The sequence below is a fragment of the Gossypium raimondii genome, chromosome 8 (genome assembly GCF_025698545.1).
Source record: "Gossypium raimondii isolate GPD5lz chromosome 8, ASM2569854v1, whole genome shotgun sequence".
NCBI classification, from domain to species: Eukaryota; Viridiplantae; Streptophyta; class Magnoliopsida; order Malvales; family Malvaceae; genus Gossypium; species Gossypium raimondii.
Genome location: NC_068572.1, coordinates 9,603,563 through 9,612,350, shown reverse-complemented (window position 1 = coordinate 9,612,350; position 8,788 = coordinate 9,603,563).

Below are 8,788 nucleotides of genomic sequence, written 5' to 3'. Positions count from 1 at the left end.
TCGGATGATGTTACAATTTGTTTCTATTGAAAATAGACTCATTAATTATTTAAAAATATAAATTTAAGCCCCTAATTATTTTCTTCAATTTTTTATGATTTTCCAAAGTCAGAACAGGGGAACCAGAAATCATTCTGACACTGTCTCACAAAATTTATTATATCTCATGATTTACAATCCCATTACTTACACCGTTTCTTCTATGAGAAACTAGACTAAATAAGATTTAATTTCATATTTTTTTCATCCTCTAATTCTATTTTCAAAATTTATGGTGATTTTTCAAATTTAACCTACTGCTGCTGTCCAAAACTGTTTTAGTGCAAGATGTTGATTACTAAGTTTATAACTCCCTTATTCCCTTTCTCTATAATATTTCCCATCACTTTCATTTATTTTCCTTCACTAATATATCAATAAAGTAAGACATTATATAAGAAAACTCTACTATAACATCATTTCCATGCTTTTCAATAATATCAAACTTAAAATGTATTGAAATCTTGATATTCTTACCTTGTTCTATTAGTTTCAAACTTTAACTTGATTTTCTCTCTCCTCCAACTTCTATTTCTTAAATCTAACTTGATATTTTAGCTCCCCATAGTCTCCTTGTTATCTTTCTCTCTTGATGGATATGGAAATTCTTTTGATTTCTAAGTGAAAATGGTGAGTATTTGGTGAAAGGACCAAATTGTAAAGAAAGCAAAACTTTCTTTTTTTCTCTCTTCTTCTCATATTGGTGCATGGGAAAAATGGTGGGATGATGGCTTTTTTTTTCTTTCTTTCCACATATATATACTAAATAAAATAATAAAATATCATTAAAAAAATCAAATCAAAATATTATAAACTAATATTTATTTATTTAATTATCTAAAATATCTCCAACACATCATTGCCTTCTAGATTTTTTTAAAATTCCATCCTTGAGTCATCACTCAATTTGGTAAAATTACGATTTAGTCCAATATAATTCTTCGCTTATTCAATTTGGTCCTAATTCATCCATTTTCCTTAGTTTCTAGATCATTCCACCCTTAAAATATTTGCACTATTGATCCTTCAACTTTTCATATTTACACTTTAACCCCTCAAATTTTAAATATTTACTCTTGGGCAACAAAACTTTTCTCACTTTTACGAATTAGTCCTTTCTTGCATTAATATGTCATAATATACTTTCCAATGTTGACATAAATCAAAATTTTCCTGTTTGTCACTTTATTTCCTTATTTTACTATATCAAGTACACCTACTTTCTTACTGTAGTAATTTTCGGGATATTACAATATCTATTCCTTACCTCATATTCGGCCCTCCATAGTGAAGTTAGCAGTGCAACCCTGCTTTTCACTTATTCATACAGTTGACCCATCACCTAGGATAAAAACATAGCCCTATCTCGATTTCCTTAAATCGTGACACATTTGGAAGTCAGAATCAATATATCTTATAGGAGTGAGATCTCCTCCAGAAAACAAAAGCATATAATTCTTCATTCTTCGTAAATACTTGAGTATATGGTTAATTGCTTGCTAGTGTCTTCGTCCTGGATTCGTCTAATATCGACTCACCAACCCCACTGCAAAAAAGATATTTAGGAATGTGCATAGCATAGCATACATGAGACTTCCTACTACCAAAGCGTAAGGACTCTTTCTCATGTTCTTTCTTTCCTCTGTTGTCTTAGGACAATCCTCTAAAGAGAGATGAATTCCCGATACGGAGGGTTGGTTTCCCTTATTCGAATCGGTCATTGAATAATGCTCCAATATCTTGTCTATGTATGCGGCCTGAGACAATTCTATGACTTTGTTCTTTCAATCCATTAGGTTTCAAATGCCTAGAACAAAATTAGCTTCTCCCAAGTCCTTGTAACAACCCGTTTTTCAGTGGTGTCTAAAACACTGGTTTTGGGGCAACAAATCCAATGAGCAAATTCTTAAATATCATTATTTAATATTTACGAGTAAAATATAGGTTATAATAAATTTTATTTGATAATTTATGTTATTTGAATGAATAATTAGGTTCAAGTGATATATCCCTAAAGTTAAGTGGTTTTAAAAAGAGATATCAAAACCTTGTTTCTATAAACCGAGCCTGTAAATATTTTATTAAATATTTATGGAGTATTGTTAAGGTCATATTAAAATTTGGTTAATTAATTTTAACGTTTAAATAGTTAATTAATTAAAAAGGACTAAATTATAATAGATGTAAAAACTGAATGACTATTAAATTACTAGGTTAAATTGATTATTTAATAAATGTGGGAGGTTTTATAATGTAATTATGCCATGTGACAAGTTAGGGGACGAAAATGGGGTTGTGTTTTGGTTTAATTGAAGGTTGAATTAAAAGACAAAATGGCAATTTAATAATTTAAACTTAAGCAAAATAAAACAAAAATAACATCATCTTCCTAATTGGGGATTTTGATCGAAATTGAGTGAGGAAAAAAATACCATTGTTGAAGCTTGACATTCGGTCAAGCATAAACCTTTGCATGTAAGTGGTTTTCTCAATTATTTCTTGTAATTTTTACGTTTTTGATATCGATACAACTAGGTCCAACTAACCCGTACCTATGTTTTTGAAATTGTTTAAGATTTTAGATTTTTCCATTGATGAATCTTAGTTATTCTTGATGTTAAATGATGAATTTGAAATATTGGTTGTTGATTAAGGCTATTTTGTAAAGTGATTTTGATAATTTTAGTTAAAGGGCTAATTTGAAGAAATGTTAAAATTAACATGAAGTTTTGTAAATTTTAAGAAATATGGATTGTTCTAGTATAGTAAGATATTCGGCTAGCATAGGTGATTGATAAATTTTGTTAAATTTGGAATTTTGAGTTTAGGGACTAAATTGTAAAAATCTAAAAGTGTAAGGAAAATGTGTAAATAATGAAAACTTAAGGGTCGTATGCATAAAATTGAGTTGGGATGTGTATTTGATTTGATGAGATTGAATTTAATTATTATAGATCAATATTTGATTTGTACAAAAGATAACCGAGAAAAGAAAAATTACGGAATAGTCCTTACGAGTCAACCGTTGGTATATAATAGGTAATTTCATCGTAAGTAATGCGTATATGAATATTTCTTTATATTTGTATTAATTTTTGTTGGATAATTGTATTTAATGTGAAATTTCATTATTTACCTAGAAATTATTAAATGTTGCAATTGAGTACAAATGGTAAATGAATATTCGGATGTGATGAATTTTATGGTTGCACAAAATTGAAATGAATATAAAGGACTTACGGTATGAGTATGAAAATAAGAAGTGCCTCTGAATGTTTGATTTATCAATATTGTGAATTGAATTATTATGCCCGGTTGAACGTAGTAAAAGGTTGGGATACGATTGGCATGCCAATAGGGTTAGTACGTGTGCATGTATGGAATTTCACTTTAGTGCCACTATTTGCACTTCAGTTCCTCTGTATTTGCACTACGGTGCCTCTATTAGCATTTTGATGCTCTCTAGTGTATTTTGGAGGAAATTCGAGTATCCGAGTCAATTTGCTATAGTTCAACGGGCCATAAAAGTTTATAATTAAATGTAAAATCATTCCATGATTTGAAATTATGTATAATGAATTATTTGGATATATATATGTATATGTATGAAAGCATGGATTTCTTTGATTTGAGTCATTGTGTATATTGAATCATATGAGGTGAACGTTATGATTAGTATAGTTTGATAATGAATAATAATGTCTTGGTGTAATTATATGCTTCATATGCCTATAAATAATTTACCTAGTTATGTTTGTGGTGTGTTTAGAGAATTAAATGGTTATATGAGTATTTTCCTAGTATTTGAGGTTGTTTCATTTGGTTCAACAGTAAAGAAAACTTTAAAGGGCATATGATTACATGAAATGAATTATGATTTTTGAGTAATGATATGGGTTATGATGAAATGTGCAAATGAAAGGAAAAATGATTTAGTATATATATATATATATATATATATATATATATATATATATATATGAGTGATGAATTATAAAAGTGAAATGTTAGATATGTTTTATGTCATGTTTTGATTGGAATTATATATGCAATGTTACACCAACTAACCTTGTGAATTGGTGTGTATAGGAAATAAAAGTTGGTTTATGACATAATGAAATTAAGTTTGGTTGGATAACCTAAAATGTTCAGTAAGTTAAGGTTTTTTTATACGAGCTTACTAAGCATTAGCTGTTTACATAATTGTTTTCCTTTCTTTTTTTGTAGATCATCAGAAGCTCAATTGGTTGGAATCGCACAGTAGCACAATCACACTATCCATTTGTTATATTGGTAGGTTTGGTTGTTTAGGATATCAATTATAAATGACATGTACTAGGAATTTTTATATTATTTATCAATGTGATGTGTTTTAAGTTTAATTGTCTATATTCTTTGATGTTGGTTTATAAATGTATATATGTAAGTATATGTGTTGGTCACTTGTGAATGCCTTGAGATTTAAATGGCTTTTGGTTCATTGAAGTGTGAATGAAGTGGTTAAATGATAGATGTGTGATTAAATATTAAGGTACGAATATATGGCATTGGATTTGAAGTGATTTGGATATTAAATTGTGGTACCAATGAAGGTATATTGGATAGATATTTAGATAAATGGCATGAGTGTGTTTTGGCATGTAATATGAATTGAATGTTGATTTGATAACTTGGTTTGTTTTGAGTGCGTCAAGCTTATATGTGTCTTAATGTCCTTAGTTAATAGATTGTAAATGGAAGAGTAAAAATATGGTATGTGACATTTATGTATGCTCATATGGAAGTAGATAAAATATAGTTGAATGGTATGCTTTGAAATGGTTATTTGATATATATGAATTATGCTTAATGAATGAACTTGAAATGTTGAATTGAGTCAAGTTGGTGTGTTAAAATATGGTGTCAATTGATGACATATTGTTTAGACACCTAACTTGGTTGGTTTTGGTATGTTTTAAAGTGTTTTGATCATGCGAAAATGATTGGATTGGTATGGTTTATTATGCAAGAAAAGGACAATGCTTTGGCTTGTTTGTAATAGCCCGTTTTTTAGTGGTGTCAAAAATAATGGTTTTGGGGCCACAAATTCGATGAGTAGGTTTGTAAATATTATTATTTAATATTTATGAGTCAAATGTGGTTTTAAAAAGGTTTTGGTATGGCAATTTATGTTATATGAATGATTAATGAAGTTCAAGTTGTAAGACCCTAAAGTCAAGTAGTTTTAAGAAAATGAGGTATCGAGACCTCGTTTCTAAAAACCAAGTTATTAATAATATTTACAGAGTGTTATTAAGGTTATATTAAAGTTTCGTTAAGAAATTTTAACATTTAAATGATTAATTAAGCAAAAGAACTAAATCGTAAAAGTTGAAAAAGTCGATCGCTATTAGTTTAAAGGTTTTAATTTATTAAAGATTTATAATTGGATGACTTTAATGGATGAATAAACCATCCTTAATTTTATGGGACGGTTTGATGCTTTAATTTCTTTTAAGTTTTAATGTTTATTATGTTATTATATTATGAAAATAATGAATAAAAGGTTAAAAAAATAAAAACATAAAAACAAAAAGTATTTTATTCTCTCCCACCAAATGTCGCCATGGAAATGGAAATTGAAAAGCTTCAAGCTTCGGTTCTTCTATGGATGATGCATGGTAAGCCATTTTTCATCCATTTCTAATAATTTTTATGTTTTTGAGATCGCTGCAACTAGGTCCAGCTAGCCCGTACCTTTGTTTTTGAAGCTGTTAAAGATTTTGAATGTTGCCATTGATAGATCATTCTGATTTTAGATGTTAATTGATGGATTTAAATTATTATTTGTTATTTATATTTTATTAAGTGATTTTTGATGAATTTACCGATGAGGAATTAAATTGTTGAAATAGTAATAGTTCAAGGACTTGATATGAAATTGTTACAAAAATGGGCTGAAATGGATGCTATTGACATTCAGCTGGTATAAATTTTCAATAAAATTGGTTTATTTGCATGATTAGGACATAGGGACTAAAAATAAAATTGAAAAGTTGATGGTACTTTTGTAAAATGTCAAAAAGGACTAAATTACATAAAATGAAGTGATTTCGCTGTCTAAATTAATGAATTTAATGAAATTATTCATTTAAAACAAGAACGAGTGGAAAATCGAGAAGAAGTGATTAAATTTAGGCAGGTGATTTCGCTGTCCAAATAACCCCTGTACTTTGTCATTTTTGCAATTTAGCCAGGTAAGTTTGTATGAACTATAATCACTTAAATGTTTATTAAATTGAATTTTTAATGTGGTGTTCTAATGTAAATGAGTCAATATATATTTTATGTATTATTATGCAATTTATCATATAAATAAATGATGGAAATCCAAGGACGTACGATGAGTATCGAGCCCCGTTTGAAATCCAAGGACGTACGATGACTATCGAGCCCCGTTTGAACCTTAGGAATATATAGGATACAAATGACAAGTCATTAGGGTTACCATGTTTCGGGTGCTGGTCTTAAATGCCCTACTGATGGCTTAGGCCCGACATTTGTTGTGGATACTCATCAGCTTGTGTGAGCAGCATTGTGTAGCTTACATTCCGACCATCAGCTTGTGTGAGCAGACCTAGGTTACCATGTTCAGGGTGCTAGTCCTGAATGTCCTACCTATGGTTGAGTTCTGACATTTTTTACAGATACTCGTCATCTTGTATGAGTGGCATTGTGTAGTTACATTCCGACCGTTAGCTTGTGTGAGCAGACCCATTTATGGCTAGAGTGAGCAATGATGAAAAATGAATGGTTTCGACGTGTATCTAATATTATTCTAAGTGGTTTAATGGATATTAAAAAGGAAGGAACGGTAGGCATTCAAATGACTTATATCATGAAAACTATGAAAAGGAATGAAAACATGTCTATGTTCATGAAATTGATGATTTCAAGTGAAATTATTCATGTTTAATAACTTACCTTATGTTAATTCAAGTGAATTATGAATTGATGCACTAATATGTGTTATTGATGATGCTTAGGCTTGTGCCAAGCTGTTGGTTGGATTGTATTATGTTAGTTTTAAATATATACACTGAAATTGTAAGTGTCCAAATGGAAATATGATTATGTTCATGAAAGGGTGGTAAGAATCAAAGTATGTAATTTCTTATGAATGGTTTATAATGTAGTTGATTTCAAAAGAGTTATGTTAAAATGCACTAGCTTGTGGCTATGGTTGATGTTCATGCTTATGTCTTGCATGTTATGCAAGTGAAACGAGTGAGAATAGGTAATGAAATGATAAGTTCATAGTAGAGATGTAATATGATGAAATAAAAAGGATTGTTGAGTTAAAGGACTTACTTGTAAGGAAGAAATTTACTTATGCTATATGTGAGTTTACTTATGTCATGAATAAGTACACTAATTCATGAATTGATGACATAATTAAGCTTATGCTATGTAATGGAATAGTAAGTAAGTAAATGAGATGGTTCATTATTTTAAGAAAAGGTTGATGATTATGTAATTCAACTTATAAGACGTATTATGTTAAATGGAATGTATTCGGGATGTTAATGAACCTATTCATTTGTGAGATTATAGTTATGTAATTTGATAAATATTGAGGCATCGGTATAGGTTTATTCATGACTTATAAAGTTCATATTTGAAATGGAATGTTATGTTTAAATTTTATACGAGCTTACCAAGTATTTATTGCTTACGTAGTTATTTTCATTTACTTTACAGATTATTGGAAGCTCGATCGATTTGGAAGCTCGTCGAAGATTTATCACACTATCCAATAATTATATTGGTAGATTTTGATGTCTTGATCAAGGTTATAATGGCATGTATAGGTGGACTTGTGGTTTTTGTTAGTTAATGAGTTTGACATGTATATGTCCTTTTGGTTGATGCAACCTTAGTACTTTTGATGCCTTATTGATGTGTGTTATTTTGACAATGTATTAATGTATGTTTGAATGGCTAAAATGGTAGGTGATGAATTGACCTCAACATGGTCAAGTTATGGTATGCTTTGGAAATATTTTGAACAAATGTGCATGATTGAAATACAGTATGCATATATGTTCGTTGTTGGAACCATTTGGAAATTGCTAGTTTCATGTTATTTAGATAGTTTTGATGCATGTGAGAAATGGTTCAAATTGTAAGGTTATTTTGATATGGCATGAATCTAATATGGTATGGTTGATATGTGTCAATTGTGATGTGTTTTGGTATGGAAACAAGTTAGTTGATAAATGGTTAAATATGCACATGTTTAGGTATGTTTGATGTATGTGCTTGAGGTGTCTATCTGGTATATTGGTTGTATGGACTATTATCCTATTGTATGGACCTTTTTATTCAGGTTTTGAGCATGTTTAAAAGTCTTGATCATGTGTGCAAAAGTACTTAGGCTTATGCTTAAGAAGGGTGAAACAAATGACTTGATTTTAGCCATTTTCTTGTCCATACTGTGTAACACCCCTTACCCGAGACCGTTGCCGGAGTCGAGCACGAGGCATTAACTGACTTAACTTACTAGTTCGAAGTACAAAAATTTGCTTTTAAAATTAATTCACTCACGTTCAATCAGTATGTCCCTAAAAAGAAACTCTCGAGACCTTAATTCATGCAACGGAAATGGTTCGGGTCCAAACCGGGAACATTAAAAATTTTTCGAATACTTAAACAAATCAAAATAAATTATTTCACTATTCACAATAAAACTGTCCACTTGCATAACAAT